Here is a 16292-nt window from a genome sequence, read left to right as displayed (position 1 = left end):
CTGTGAACTCTGACTACATGGATTTCTCCACAAGATTGGGAGAAGAAATTACAAGCTTTAGGCAGTAATTAAAATTGATTATCACATTTGTGCTTCTTCACACCAACATCTTGGTTTTGACATCAGCCTTGCAGAGCTGCTGGGAGGCAGCAGATGCCAAGGCCCTTGCATCGGCTCTCAGTAGAGGAGGAATTAGGCCACATCCCAAGTGGGCATTTTTAGCATCCTTGTTTTAATTACAGACACTCACCTGTGCTAAAATGAGGTGGTCAGAGAGCACTCTGGAAAGCCTGTCATTCTTCAAGGGGTTTCACCTGCAGTAAAACCTGAGTGAGCAGAAACTCACATTTGTAGGACTGAAACTATTACCACCACCACTAGCAGGGTTTCAGTCTTTACCACTTGTAATATGTTCATCCTCAGTGGCCTCTGTGGAAAAGTCCTTCTTAGCACGGAGTCAACACCATCAGCATCTGTCTTCTCAAAAGGTACATAATTGCTTCAGTGCTATGGAAAGTGTGAACAAAAGTATGTAGTAGTGCCATTTTTTTATCTTTCTTGAAATAGATCACTCTTTAAAATGGAAAACAACATGCAAACCCTACTTTAAGGAAATTTATTCTTGCCTTCTTTTACTAGTGCAAAACAATTCACATAACTATATCTGAAAGCAGAGATAATCCCTATTTGCCTCCCATGTCCTAGAGTAAATTTTTGCTATTTGTTTTGGTGAAAAAAGAATTGCCCAGTTCACCCCTTCAGTCATATTTTCTTTATTTACTAACTTGTACTCTGGGAGTGTTCAAGCTTACTTGAGGCTACCTAAATCTGAGAAAATTCATTGTGTATCTGTCTGAATAATACATGGTCTTTCAGAGAGCATCAAGGAATGATTTTGAGCCTTTTCCACATGAAGAATGTTTTGATATTTTTCACTGGAAAAAGAACCATGCTTGATTCAGCTTGAAACAGTATTTCTTTATATGGTGTGCTTTAATGCTGTTTATTTTATTTCAAAAGAAACTGGTACAAAATTTGAAGAAGTTAGAATCAGAAAATCAGCATGTTCTATTTTGAAAATATCTTCTTATGTGTTCACTACATTTGCTCATATTGTTGAATGTATTTTTTTTCACCAAATATTCAGAGGAACTATTTTATTAAGCCTTGTGTCTCGGAACATTTTACACTTTGTACATAATGTTTCTTAGTAGACAGAGCCATAGATCAATAAGTCCTTTGGGCAGAGATTAATTTCATTTTCGCTTGTTCTAATCAAAATGGGCAGAAATCTGGTAAAATGCTTTCATCTGCTTCCTTTAGATGCTCATAACCACCTGGAAAGAACATATTCATAAAAAAACATGTAATTTGGCAATAATCTCTTTAAAGTATTTCTTCAGCAATTAACAGTCATGAAATCAATAATTCTATCTATACACTAAAACAAGGTTTAAAATATTATTTGAGGATGCTGAGGGTTATTTTTTTTTATGAGCACACATCTTCCACAAAAAAATCAGAAATAAAAAAAAAAAACCAGGATTTATTAAACACCTGGGTCTGAACTCTTCTGTTGCTTGTTCATGGAGATGCTGATGAATGTTTCACACAAAACCTTTAACAAAATTCTACTGGCTTGATCAGCAGAAAGTAGTGAGGTGAAAATTCTGTTCCCTTCAAAAATTTTCAGTTTTATGTTTAAAAAAAAAAAAAAAAAAAAAAGTAGGGAATATCTGCTGTGGAGTTTTTATTTGGAAGCATTACTTTTAAACTGTAGTTGGTCTGTAATAGAATGCCTTCATGTTAAAGGTGTGGAAGATTTAATGATACACAAAAGCTGAGGTGGGATGATAAGGTTGGAAAGATTGATAACCACAGTTGTTGCTCCTTTGAATTGTTTGGCTTAACAGACTTTATTTTTTGAACAATGGATGGTAGGCAAATAATAAAAAGAGAGTGACACCATATCCAAGCAGTTTTCCCTGTACTGGCCAGATAAGCAAGAAATGCTGGTAATGTGATCTATGGGGGTTTTAATTGACTTTGCATGAACAAAAAAGCAATTAGAAAACAGAACAGAGAATTTTTGCAGAAAAATGACTGTCAGGACTTCAAAGAGCTACCACACTTTTCAACTTTGAAGGAAAGTAACATCTTCTAACAAAAAGAAGAAAATTAGGGAATTTAATGCTTGCTGTTTTGATGATGTTTTGTAGTTCCCAGGCTGTTCTAATAGTTATTTCATGCTTACCATTTTGTGTTAGACTGAGCTGTGAATGTTAATAGTGGTTTAACCCTCCCAAAATGTCAGTTACTGGCATGTTTCATGTGACCTGGGAATTTACATTTGTGTAAATGGGAAAGCATCTCTTTCTTAGAAGCAAAACCTGTGAGGATCTATGTGAACAAAGCATGTGGGCTGCTCTTTAAAACACTTCAATGAACACATTCAACATGATCTGTTTTTCTAACCTATTTGGGCAGCTATGTATATGAAGGAAAATAGGATGAATGCATATGTTTTTAAATTTCAGCATGTGGAGGTGTTGTTTATTTTTAAGATAGGGAAAAATGGGAAATTCCCCGTCTTCAGGACAGACCCTGAGATTGCCAGTGGCTAGAACCAGTTCTGTGCTCTCTTAGGAGCTCCTTCCCTTGTACGATAATTGGAAAGAGTTGTGCAGGTGGTAGAGCCAGCTCAGCTCTGATTGCATTGGCTTTCAGAAGCATCTTTGAAAATTCAGTGTTATTTTAATGTCACATCAGTGGGGCTACACACTGTGATGGTCTGACAACAGAGCACCAAATAAAGAAGTTCTTATAGACTGTCTTTTACATGATATCCCTATATAAATATCTGTTGACATTAGAGCAAATTTTGTTTCTGCTGGTTTTGTCTACCACTTATATAAAGACTTGAGCTACAGCACAGTCATAAGAGAAGTACCAGCCAGGAAAAAATATACCTCAGGCCCTCTAACAGCTGACTGTTGGAAAGGAGGAACAGCAGCAGTAGGAACAAAAGATGCCCGGAGAAAGAGAGACTGAACGTGGGGTGTTCTAGGTAGGGGGAAGAAGATCCCACTGTGCTCTCTGCTACAATACACAGCCCCTACCTCTATGGATGCCAGACGCCTGTGCCAAAAGGGTGACTTCTTTTAGAGATACAGGTGCCTACATCAGCAGTCAGGATTATGGCATGCTCTGTTTAACTGCAGGTGATTCAGGGGCTCTTAAAGTTGCGTTTTCGTGTGCAGCCAGAAGACTGTGTTTTGGCAGGCAAGACCAGTCTGGTACCTACCTAAAAACATTCAAGCTGGTCATTCCAGCTACAGAAAAACCAGGCAAAGGTGGTACTTGTGATTTTATTCGCTAACTGAGGCATCTTTTGTGCATTGTCACTGGCTTGCATCCACAGCCTGCCTGAAGACCACAATAAAGAATGCCTCCGTATCCTTGGATATTTTCAGCTATGTATATTTAATCTATACATAATTTATTTTCTGACTATAATTGTGAAGGTGAAGTGTGATTGTAATGTGAATGAAGAATGTTCTTGATTGTTCCGTCTCATATTCAAAACGTAACAGGAAAGCATTTTTATTTTTAATCTCGTTGGGTAACTTTGAAGTGACAGAGAGATCCTTTTACACACTAAGGAGCTACCTTCTCTCCTTTTTTGGTTTTTTTTTTTTTTCAACTTCCAAAATTTATCAGTCACCTCCTTTCTTTTATCTTTATCTTTACACTTCTAAGTTCATTTAGTGCCCATGAAAGCTGTCAGATAAATAATGCTGCATATCAGAGCACAACCTGTGCTTTCTGCATCTAGCATGAGGGATTTTTGCCACTGTGTTTCTGGCAGAATGAGTCATGTATCTGACAAATTTTGCCTTCTTCTGTTGGTCCAGAAATTGCCCAAGTAATCTTGAATTTCTGAAGCTCTTGGAAGCTAATGAAAGTTGGTTTTTTTAAGCTATCCACTGAATGAGATATTTGAATAGCACTTTGTCTGAAGATTGTACGTGATAGTCAGAGTTTGAGATCTGTAGCTTAAATCGTGTAAGTCTAATAGCTTAGATTTAAAATTATCTAAAAGTGACACACCTACTTGAACATATTAAAATTCATGGTTTGGGTACAAAAAATGCATCTATGTTTGAAGCAGAACTTGAGAAGCTAAGATACAAAAGGATGCTTCTTCACTGTTTTGTTCTGAATGACTGCAAAACCAAAATCTGTTTTATCCTTAAAGGTGAACTGTAATGTTTTATGGGGTTGGCTTTTAATTGGGATTTTTGTATATTTTGGTTTGTTTCAGTTAATATTGCTCAGTAAGGGACTATTCTGTCTGTTTTCCACAAGTGCCTTGAGTGACCACCACAAATCCTTGAGCTGCCCGAGACACTGTATGTTCAAGGCAATGACAGCTTTTTCACTGCCACATTTCCTTTTGGACCTATTTCACCCTCCCTAACCAGGTCAGATAATCTTAAACGGACTGATTTCCATGAAGATGTGCAGTATCATGTCCATTTTGGCTGGACAAATGGGACAGCATGTATGCGTCTAGCACCTATATAAGGCAGAAGTATTTGGCAAGTGCTAAGCTGAATGCAACTGATGTTACCTTTATATTATGCTTTATAATTACAAACCTCTTTACGTTCTTATATCTGTGTCTTCAAAGTGCTGTGTGAACAACTAATTAAATAACATAATCATTAATCTACCTGATGTAAAGAGCAAATGTTTCTTTAAAGTGTTAGGGCATTTCCTAGTCACTGTTTTATTACAGGAGAGAAGATGACTAAATGGAGAAATGCATAATTAGAAGGACCTTTGCTTGCTTTGCTGAAAGCAAGCCCTTGTGTTTAAGATGCTTCAGGGCCTATAAAGTTATTTCTTCAGCACTGCCTTGCAAAATGGAGTCATCTGTCATGTTTCTGCAAGGCAGCCAAGTTTGAAGTGCTTGGTGAGGGGCATGGCTGCTGGACCCCTTCCAATAGGCAGAGCAGGGAACTAGAAATGACACAGTTTTCTTGGCCTTGCATTGGTTTCTCAGGTTCTCTTGCCTTTGCTTGATTTGTGCTTCACAGTTCCAGGTTTCTGCTGTAGTCTGGGAAAATATGTAGCCTGGCTTGATGCAATCTGGACATGTCATATGCTGTTTGTATCCAATAAAGGACTGCAAAAGTGACAATACCTGTAAATGGGGAAATGCAAATGTACGTTTTCACATGGCACCAGGTAGAGCTGCATGTAGCTTTTATAAAATGTATGAATTTGGTTTTCCTTAAATTTCATTTGTTATTGGGGGCCTGACATGTTGAACCTGTCTTTTATATCCTCTTTCTATTCAGCTGCACAGCTCTGAGTCTCTGCATGGAGTACCATATGTAAAAAGACTAGGTGACTTTATAGTTAAGAGGAAAATACTCTTACTGGCATTTGTTTAGCTACAAGTTACGACTTGTAGGTAAACCCTAACCAGAACACTTAGGGTTAGCTGCCCAGAAATATTTTTTCTTTGTCTCTAAATCTGTATCTAAATATTATGCCTATTTTTGGTACTGTTTCTTTATTCATGTGCATTGCAAGTGCATGCAGATTGAAATACATGATTTTTTCTATGGTGTCATTATATCAGTGAAAGTGATATGCACAAAGGTACATAAGTAATTCAGAGAAGGGAAAGGAGATGAAAATAGCATGCCATGGCTGAAGAGATGGTTACCCCAATTGGTAACCCTATTGATGTCAGTGATGTTACTTACATGAGGAAAGAATCCAGTTTGAAATGGGAAAGAAAATTTCCATTGCATGCTTACTAGGAGCTATTGTAAACAATGATGTGAAGGGAAGAGGATTTCAGATATCTTGACAGTGTCTAGCTAAATCCTAAAGCTCTCTAGAGATGTAGTACCCAAATGTATAAGAATCCTTTCTTTAGTTATATGTTTCCATGAAAGTTGGAGGGTTTAATCTTAAAAAATGGCTTTTAAAAACATTTTACACATTTAACGAGAAAAGAGCTGTCAAGCTGAAGTCGAATGATACCGAGGCAGAACAAGCAACTTTGTGATGTCAGTACAGGGATAGATCAGCAAAGACTGTTTCTGCTCCTCCCTCCCTCACCTCTGACACAGGAGATATTTGGGTTGAAGCCTGAGATGCTGTACAGGCTGGGGGAACAGTGGTCCAGCCAGCCATGGCCAGTGTGGATACTGGGGACAGGCAACAGCGGAGGTCAGGAGTAGCTTGAGTTTTTAACAGCCAGCTTCAGAACAGCTTGTGTTTTTGATAACCACTTCTACTGAATCAACCAAGCTAACACAGATGCAAATTAAGTATTATTTTTAAATCCATAAATGTGAACTCAACTACGTCTGGAGCAAGACAGAGAAATTATTACAAGATGAGACTAGCACTGTGTAACAGCCCCTGACAAAGTAAAACACCGTAGTCTGAGACAAAACCCCACAATGTTTAAGGAAGGCAAGGAATACTTATATAAACATATATATATAAACATATTTTCATTTTGCTTAATGTCTCAGAGATCTGACTCCTGAAGATCTTTGCACTGCCTGAATTGATGTGATGGTCTTTAAATGGCTGATGGCTTCTGTTAAAAGGTGGCTCAGTTAAATGATGTTGGAGGATGCAAGTCTCCTCTTACTGCATAAAGAAACGTACTGCTGCAACATGAGAAGTACTGCCTGATCAAGTTAAGCAGTAAAGCATGGGGACAGATGACATGTTTGAAGTTTTGGTCCAGATGAGTGAATGAGTCAGCTTGCTTGATATATGTCTGCAGAGACATACTCCTACAGATGCTTTTGAATGTAAACCCCCTAGAAAGTTACACTTCGCTTGCTCTTGTTTCCTTTTCCCTGGCATTTCACTGTTATTTCTTTTTACCTTTGCTGTTATTCTGGTCTGCCATCTGCAGATTTTCTGAACCTTGAACAGTAGCTGTGACTTTGCTGTGAGAACTCTGAAACTCATTAACAGAAGGACTTGGCTTCAAGCAAATGTCACGTCACATTAGTGTAACTCAGACACTAGCTAGCTCTTAGCTTGGCCCATTCATTTGAGCAGAGCTCAAAATACCTCCTTGCTGCATCATAAAGATGTTCTGATGATGCTGATTACTTTTGTCTGCATCTATTTTGATTGATAACTCAGGTAATTATTAGCATTCTGCACACAGCAGGAGCTTTTCTTGGCTCTTCTCAGCATAAGAGGACAATGGTGAGGAGGAAAGGAATTTGTAAGCAGTATCACAGCGAAAATAACCTACAGGGCCTGAAAGTACTAACGAGAAGCAGTGCTATTATAATTAGATGCTGTGCCTGTTTACTGTGCATACATATTGTATTATGCTCTTCTTGGGGTGCAGCATTGGAATCTTGCTGTAATCAAGCTGAAGATATCTAAGTTAGGATAGCAGCCTTCTACAGCATCACTTGCATCTGCCTTTACAGGTGAAACGAAAGGTAAAACAGAGCTTTGGCATTCTTACATATAGCTGCTGAATTCTTTGTAATGGCTCTTCCTGGACTATCTGTTAATCCATCATTTATTACAAGGACTGCAGCAATAGCCCAGAGTATTAGTTTGCAGTGCTCTTTAACATTACCCTTAGAGAGCTCATCAGAGGGATATACTTTAAAACACTAAAAAGCAGGAAAAGGGTGAAGAAGATTTTAGACCTCCCCAGCATTCCAGCAGGTATGTTGGCCCAGCATTGCTTGTCATGCTTAGTAGCCTCTCTGCCTGCACAGCCTCTTCCTCCTCCTTCTTCTCCCAGTTTACACTGGTGGCTGTATCCACCCCTGATGCCGAATATTGATACTATATTGATATTATTCTGTTACAGTATCAAAGGAATATTAAAGTCATTGTGGCAGAATATTGAAAAGCAAATAAATCCTTCTTATGGTTGAAGTATGACTCCAAGTCTGAATTTCAAGGGGCACTAATGTCTTTCAATTATCTAGTTGCTTATTTTGGGCTGGAAGCGCTACTGAAAGTTTCCCCAAATCCCTAGTACACAGGAACAACTGAGAAAAAAATAAAAAGCTGCTTGAGTACTCAAATAGGTAGATGGAAAATGAAGCTCTTGATCCTGAACTGCAAGCAGTAGATTAAGTGGTGAGTGTGTTTTCTTGGCTGTGGCAGGCATGCACAGTAGGCAGATAGGAAATGAAAGCAGTAAGATGAGCTTTTCCAGGGATTTGAGCAATTTCAGAATATTGAGATTATTCCTAAAAGAAAGCTTAGTTTTATGGTAAGATTTTCTTCCCTGAATGGATGGAGGTCTGTGGCTTTTTATGATAATTATAGTCCTTGTTGTATCGTTGCAGGGACATGGTCATCTGAGAATTTGATGCAGCCAGCTCTACCTGCTTATTGACTGGTGCAGTCACAGAGACAAAATCTGTTCTCCTCTGAAAGTGAGCAGAAACTCTGAGCCCTTGAGTAAGGCAAACTGGAGAAGGGGAAAGTCTAGTCACTAACAAAAATGAGATGTGCCTCATGGAGGTGCCTGAGGCACCTCCCTGAGATGTGCCTTAAGAAGCTCCCTCCCAGCACAGCTCAGCAACTCCAGAGCAAGCCAGACACCTCAGTGTGTGTATTTCACATTGCTCCTGGGCCTCACATACAGCCTCTACGTGCTTCTAAGTTTCATAGTTTCCTTCTCAAGGCAAAACTGGGATTGTGGGTTACACAAGGACTCGGCCTGGAGCACAGTCTGTGCCTCTGGTTTGCCATGAGATGTAAACCACTAAAGCTTATGTTTATGTTCATTGCCAACTCAAACCCAGGCAGCTCTGAGAAATGCAGATCTTGTTTATTATCTCATTTGGAACTATGAAGCTCACTGACAAGGGTACTGCAAAAATCTGTATCTGGTTTCATGGAGTGCAATAAGATTTAAATCTGCAAACAATTTGGTCTATGCTGGAGCTTATTTGCTCAATCACATTTGGAAATCTCTTGACCAAATGCAGTGGATACAAAACAAACAGAGCAGATCCTTTCCTCTTAGCTTATGTAGCAAGCATGTGTGATAGAAATTATTTTTTCCTACACCATTGGTTTGCTCTCTCTTCACATATAACTTTGCACAAATCCTACTCGCATTAGTGATAGTGATGAAAAGACATAACAATATAATTTCCCTCTAAAATCCAGGGCACAAGAAGGATGTGTCCAAATGAGGATGATGCCTGAGGTATTGGTGGATCTCTACTGTTACTAACCGGATTATACCTGGTGGGCTGTTAGCTCAACATTAATGAAAGGGCAATAAGGACTTCATCACAAACAAGCTTACCTGGAGAGAGAGAATATTTTCCAATGGTCTGAATTTTAGGTGTTGCAGGTGACAATCTGAATGAATCATAGAATCATAGAACAGTTAGGGTTGGAAAGGACCTTAAGTTCCAACCCCCCTGCCATGGGCAGGGACACCCCACACTAAACCATGTCACCCAAGGCCTCATCCAACCTGGCCTTGAACACTGCCAAGGATGGAGCATTCACAACCTCCCTGGGCAACCCATTCCACTGCCTCACCACCCTCTCAGTAAAGAATTTCTTCCTTATATCCAATCTAAACTTCCCCTGTTTAAGTTTGAACCCGTTACCCCTTGTCCTGTCACTACAGTCCCTGATGAAGAGTCCTTTCCCAGCATCCCCATAGCCCTTCCTCAGATACTGGAAGGCTGCTCTGAGGTCTCCACGCAGCCTTCTCTTCTCCAGGCTGAACAGCCCCAACTTTCTCAGCCTGTCTCCATACAGGAGGTGCTCCAGTCCCCTGATCATCCTCGTGGCCCTCCTCTGGACTTGTTCCAACAGTTCCATGTCCTTTTTATGTTGAGGACACCAAAACTGCACACAATACTCCAAGTGAGGTCTCACGAGAGCAGAGTAGAGGGGCAGGATCACCTCCTTCGACCTGCTGGTCACACTCCTCTTGATGCAGTCCAGGATACGGTTGGCTTTCTGGGCTGCGAGCGCACACTGAAGCCGGCTCATGTTCATTTTTTCATCGACCAACACCCCCAAGTCCTTCTCTGCAGGGCTGCTCCGAATCTCTTCTCTGCCCAACCTGTAGCCGTGCCTGGGATTGCTCCAACCCAGGTGTAGGACCTTGCACTTGGCATGATTAAACTTCATAAGGTTGGCATCAGCCCACCTCACAAGCGTGTCGAGGTCCCTCTGGATGGCATCCCTTCCCTCCGGCGTATCAACTGAACCACACAGCTTGGTGTCATCGGCAAACTTGCTGAGGGCGCCCTCAATCCCACTGTCCATGTCACTGACAAAGCTGTTGAACAAGACCGGTCCCAACACTGATCTCTGAGGGACACCACTCATTACAAGTCTCCAGCCGGACATCGAGCCATTGACCACAACTCTTTGTTGTTTTTTTTGAACAGCCAGTTCTTTATCCACCGAGTGGTCCACCCATCAAATTGATGTCTCTCCAATTTAGAGACAAGGATGTCGTGTGGGACAGTGTCAAACGCTTTGCAGAAGTCCAGGTAGATGACATCAACTGCTCTGCCCCTGTCCATCAGTTCCGTAGCCCCATCATAGAAGGCCACCAAATTGGTCAGGCAGGATTTCCCCTTAGTGAAGCCATGCTGGCTGTCACCAACCACCTCCTTGTTTTTCATGTGCCTTAGCATGCCTTCCAGGAGAATCTGCTCCAAGAGTGTGCCATTGATGTCCTGTTCCACTAGAGAAATTCATACAGTCCATTATCAATTTTCCCTGACATCCACAACCTTCATAGGCCTAATGGTGTCAGTTATTCATTACCAGGCAAAAAGAATTTGATTTTCATACTCCTCAAGTGAGACAAATTTGGAGAAATTAATAAGACAAACAAGGATGTGTCCTGTGCACGGTTTTGTTATTTGATCCCATGTCTCTAACATAAAAAGTAATAATAGCTGGTTTTCTTATTTTGTTGCAGCTTAACTGTCCTCAAAGTAACCTGAGGGCAAGGGGGTATTGTATTTTTAAGCCAGTATAAAAGACAGGTGATAGAGATGAAGCAAGAAAAATGCACAGTTCCCCTCAGAAACAGCATTAATCTCATGATACAGGGTTGGTGACTTCTGTTAGACTTCCAGCTCCACAGCTAGGTATTGATATGGGGTTCTTTTGGCATTAATACCATTGCTAAGTAGCTGCTACTGAGGCTTTTCCAAAATGAGATCCTTACATGACAGAGTAGGATTCTTTATGCTTTTATTCTTGATGGTTAATGATAACACTGCATGAAAAACAGTGTTTGGGATGGCTGCCCAGCTCTGCTTAAATGTGACCATCTCAAGAGAAAATCATGTGGCAGCTTTCTTGAAGAACCTTGTACTTTTCAGTGAAGTATGAAGCATGCAAGTATCCATTTAGAATAAATCTGTATTGCATTTTGCTGAAACAAGAATCTAGAAGAAAGTAGGTTTTTAGCTACTTGACATGATTTTTCTTAATCTTTTCCATTCTTAAGAAGTTATTAATAAGTCACATAAACCATAGGATTCCACTGCCACAGAAATGTGTGGGGCAGTTACCTAGAGAAAATTTCTACTAGGGTGGACTGATTAACTGGAGATTAACAGTGTCACTAGACATCTAAGCAGTGTACATGAAGGACTTGTATTTCTTTCCAAATAGCATGAGAAAAAGTCACAGGAAAGAATTTCCACTATCTACTCCATAACTGTCCTCTAAAAAACACCTTTAAACTGAACCTTTAAAGTCATTCATAGGTCCACATAGTAGAGGAAGAATAGCTCCTAATGGAGGTGAATGGAATAATATCTACAGGTTTCACTCTGCAATCAGAGCTGTGCACACATGTAGTAAGGGAGGGAGAGAGACGGTCTTACTTCTTACCTGTCCTACTGTCAAATAAGAAAGCAAGCAACTGAGTGAAGTGACATCACCATATGGTAGACAGAGAGGGAGTTATATCTGCTGGAGATGGGGAAGCTGGCTCCAAACCTTGTACAAGGACTACTTATACAGCTCAAAAAACAAGATCAAAGAGGAAATATAATTCTTCACATCACAGGCCAACAAGAGACAAACAAGAACAAGAGCTGGCATGGGAAAGGAGAGGAAGCAGCTGATGACAAACTGAACTCTCTCCCCCTACAGACAGTGGATTTCATGGAGATAAGCTGTTGGGAAAGCAAGAATGAAGCAGCTGTCTCTTTGCAGAAGATGGTCAGGATTACTAAATCTCATTTAAATAAGGAAGATGGGTTCTCTTTTTAAACAGAATAACCCCTTGTGGTGACCTAAGGAGACCTGATGATCAGAATAACACATTCTTAAATGCCAGCCTCTCTAGCTATAATTTGTGCAAAGCCACAGTGAAAACTTCTGGTGTTCTGCATATGCTTGACAATACTTTTTAAATGTAACCTATTAGCTGAGTCTACACAGTGCTGTACCGGTTTCCTGAAACCAGTGTGTATTGAAAGATGTTATTTGCCAACTTTTTTAATACAAACAGTATTTTGGTTTATTCTTTTGATGAACATTAGGGGCAAAAAATTACTGGAGGAAAGTATGTGCTCATAGTAGATACCATGTAATTGAATGGAAAACACTGTATGGTAATAAGACTGTATTGATTTGGTATAATTGAAAAGTGGATGTCATGTTACTAGTGGAGAAGAGCTAATGGTATCTCTAGGGAATAAACAGATGGAGGCTTTTTATGGGTAGGGCTACTCTGAAAACAAATTTGTATTATTTGTAGGTAAATCTATTACATACAAATTAATAGAAAACTTTTATATCAATAGTGGACACTGTATTTAATTACCAATGATCTGCTTTCATCTGGGATCTTTTCTCATCTCTCTACACACTCTCAAACTACTATAAACTCTCACTTAACATTGGCATCATAGAATCATAGAATAGTTAGGGTTGGAAAGGACCTTAAGATCATCTAGTTCCAACCCCCCTGCCATGGGCAGGGACACCCCACACTAAACCATGTCACCCAAGGCCTCATCCAACCTGGCCTTGAACACTGCCAAGGATGGAGCATTCATGCTTCCTTTTCAATAGTGTGACAAACTTTTTCCTAATAACCTTGCTCAAAAGGTACTGAAAGGAATTAATGTTGCCCAAAGAAATCTTAACACAAAAATATTGGGCTTCTCTGTGTGAACTATTGAGTGGAATCGATAGTGAATCTAGGTTTGTTAAGGTGACCCAAGGTTTGTTAAGGCCATGCATCTCCTCTGGAGAACATGAGCAAAGTATCTATATCTAGAAGATGCTTTTAAACCCACACAAACCACTCCTGAAATATCTTTGAAGTGCAGCATGGTGAAGATTTGGAAGGAAACAGCTGCTTTCTGCAATGTTTATGGATAAGAAGTAGAACAGGATAATGATTTCTCTTGAAATGTCAGGAAAATATTTGTAAGTAAAAGCCTCACTTCAGGTGGGATACCACGCTTCATGAGGTTTGTTTAGGACAACCTCAGGTTTGTGCTGTGCTAGGTAAGATCAGTGTAGATGAAGATGTACAGATGAGACATCTACCAGAGCTTATGTGTTAATTTTGAACTTCTAATTTTTCTTCTATCAAGCTCTGTTTGCCAAACAGGGTTTAAATAAGAATTCAGAACATCAAATAACAGATGGCAAACACTAGGATATTAAAAGCAAAAAGCCCAAATGCATTTCAGTTTATATTTCCTTGGAGAATCTTTAATTTTCTTGTTCCATAAGACATTGCCTTACCCATCCCTTGTACAGATCCATGAAATGTAATCAAAAAAAGGATCCTCTTGGCATCTCTAGTTGTTCTCTGACTATACCAGGATACTTGTTCATGTCAGATGAATCTCAGTCAAAAAATAGTCCTCGCCACCCCCACCCTAGAAAAAAACCAATAGTTTTTGGGAACAATGGCTCACAAAGCAAGAGGAGGAATTTTTTTTCTGGTGTATTCTGTTATGTCTTTTCTGTACTTTTCACAACATGAATGCTATCCAAGATAGTAAACAGTGGGATTTAAGTGACAGTGCTCTCCAGAGAAATGCAAAGTGACATGTGAAGTAGTTGGATTTGGTACTTCAGTTCCTCAGGCTGCCTTTTCACTTGCCACTACTAGGAAATTGTCTTCAGCCTTCCAAATAAGCAAATTACTTTGATCTGAAAAGAGCCAGATAGTGTTAGGCTTTTCTTAGGAATTAACCTAGGCAAAAGGAAGGCTGCCCCTCTAGGCGAGAAAGTTTTGTGTCTATAAACTACTGCCGCTCATTTTGTTTGGAGCACTATAATGTTAACACATTGTTGATAGCTTTATATTTTCATTTCCCTACACAGCAGCTACATTCCAATTACTTCCCCCAATTGGATATTAATGATTCAAACTCTGCAATTTGTGTGCCCATAAAGTGGATCTGCATAAACTGAAAAACCAAAGGCCATACCTAGGCACTCCCAAGATCTTCCTTCTGATTTACTGGTGGGTCCTCAATTCAGCCTTATTTAACGGCAGTCAATATATAAAGCAAGTCCATTCTAATTCCCTTGGGAAATGTTACCCGTATTCCATTTCTGCTCATGTAGCCTGTGGTCTTCTCATTATTTTCCTGTATCATTGGACAGGGACACTTAGTGTGACCTCTCAATGTTTTATAATACCCTGTTGTTGTGACCAGAGCCATTGCCTCAATGCTGATAAGAAATCCCTGCTCTTGGATTACTTCTTAGAGCAACGGACCACGTTTCTGCTTTTCCTTCTTGAAAACTGTAAGTAGTGCCTGTGAACACTGTGAGAAAAATGTTCCTGATCCTCAAAAGACAGGAGAGATCTTATTTGAAAATCTCTGGTTTTGCCGTCAGCCAACTAGAGCTAGAGAATAGCTCTCTTACAGGCACTTTGCTCGCTATAGTGAACTGGATTTGATTGAATATTTAATTGAGAAGGACACAAGAAATGCATGGAATGTATTTCGTTAGCCCAAAGCTTTGCTGTTCTCCTGCACACTTTCATCCATCTACTGGTGTAACCAGTCCAACAGACCATCAGCTGTTTTGGTGTACATCTTCCTGCCCTTCCTTTCTGTCAGGCACTCTCATTGAGCCTTGGGAACCAATGCTGGCGTTCATACACTGACCTCTGGAAGGTCAGCAGAGAGTCAAGCAAGGCTTGGGCCCTTGGCTTCTTTCCTCCTAGGAGGGTGCCCTAGCCATCAGGCTGTTAGTCCTTTTCCATATGTGAAAAATCTTTTCATGTCCAGCACAGCAACTGACAAATTGAGACCCTGCATCTCAATGACTTCCTGTTTAGTGTCCATTAAACTGGGCATAACCTGATTTTTCTGCTGGTAGAATTTTTAGATAGATTGTTCACTTTGAGCTAAGAGGACAAAGTGCTTCACACGCTGAGGGTGAGGTAAGCTTCGTCACCCTGAAATGCCAGGTGTCTCTCTTAGCAAGATCACTGGTGAGAACTACTTGTATTCTCTGTGTTCTGGAAAACCAAATGACAGAGATGCTGAGACTGAGCAAAGCAAATATAAAAAAATATAAAACAAGTGTTTCCCTTTTTTCCCCAACATAGTTAAAGACTTTGGTGCTGAAATCACAAGAGATTTGTAAGACACATGCCTCCTGTGCTCGTTTCAGGCATGTGGTTGATTAGAAAGGAACTTCCTCCTTGTCAGAGGGTCATTTTCCTCCTGCTGTCTTCCCATGAAACCTCTAGATTTGCTTTCCCTGCTATCAGTATTAAACTTTTTTCCTGTGCCGTTCTCCAGGTGGAAATCTTATTTCCTCTTGGCTATAAATAATGTGCAAAATTGCAGCAGGTCATTTCCTCTCTTGGCTATGTGATTCTGTTTTCTGTTTCTGGGTGCCTGTACTTTCAGGATATCCACAAAAAAGCCTACCCCCCAGCACGAAGATTCAACTCTTGCCTAGGAGGGCAGTGTTTGAATTGAGAAGGATAATTATACACTGCTATATTCCCTTGCCTTATTCTACATGCCACAAGAAATAAGGCATGGAGCTAATATATAACTGCTGATATTACCATTACTTATACAGTCATGAAAACAAACAGCCCTTGCAGATAGCTGTGCTATTAGTTTGTGAGACTTGGTCACCCATGCGCCTGGGATCATACCTTTATTCTTTACCAGCCCTGCAGTCCCCTGTTCTTCTCCCATAGCTCAGCACCATGCTAAATTAGACAGAAATTATCTCTGTGCTTGCACAGCTTG

The sequence above is a fragment of the Psittacula echo genome, assembly GCF_963264785.1.
Source record: "Psittacula echo genome assembly, chromosome: 6".
In the NCBI taxonomy this organism is placed as follows: Eukaryota; Metazoa; Chordata; class Aves; order Psittaciformes; family Psittacidae; genus Psittacula; species Psittacula echo.
This window is presented reverse-complemented; position numbering follows the sequence as displayed.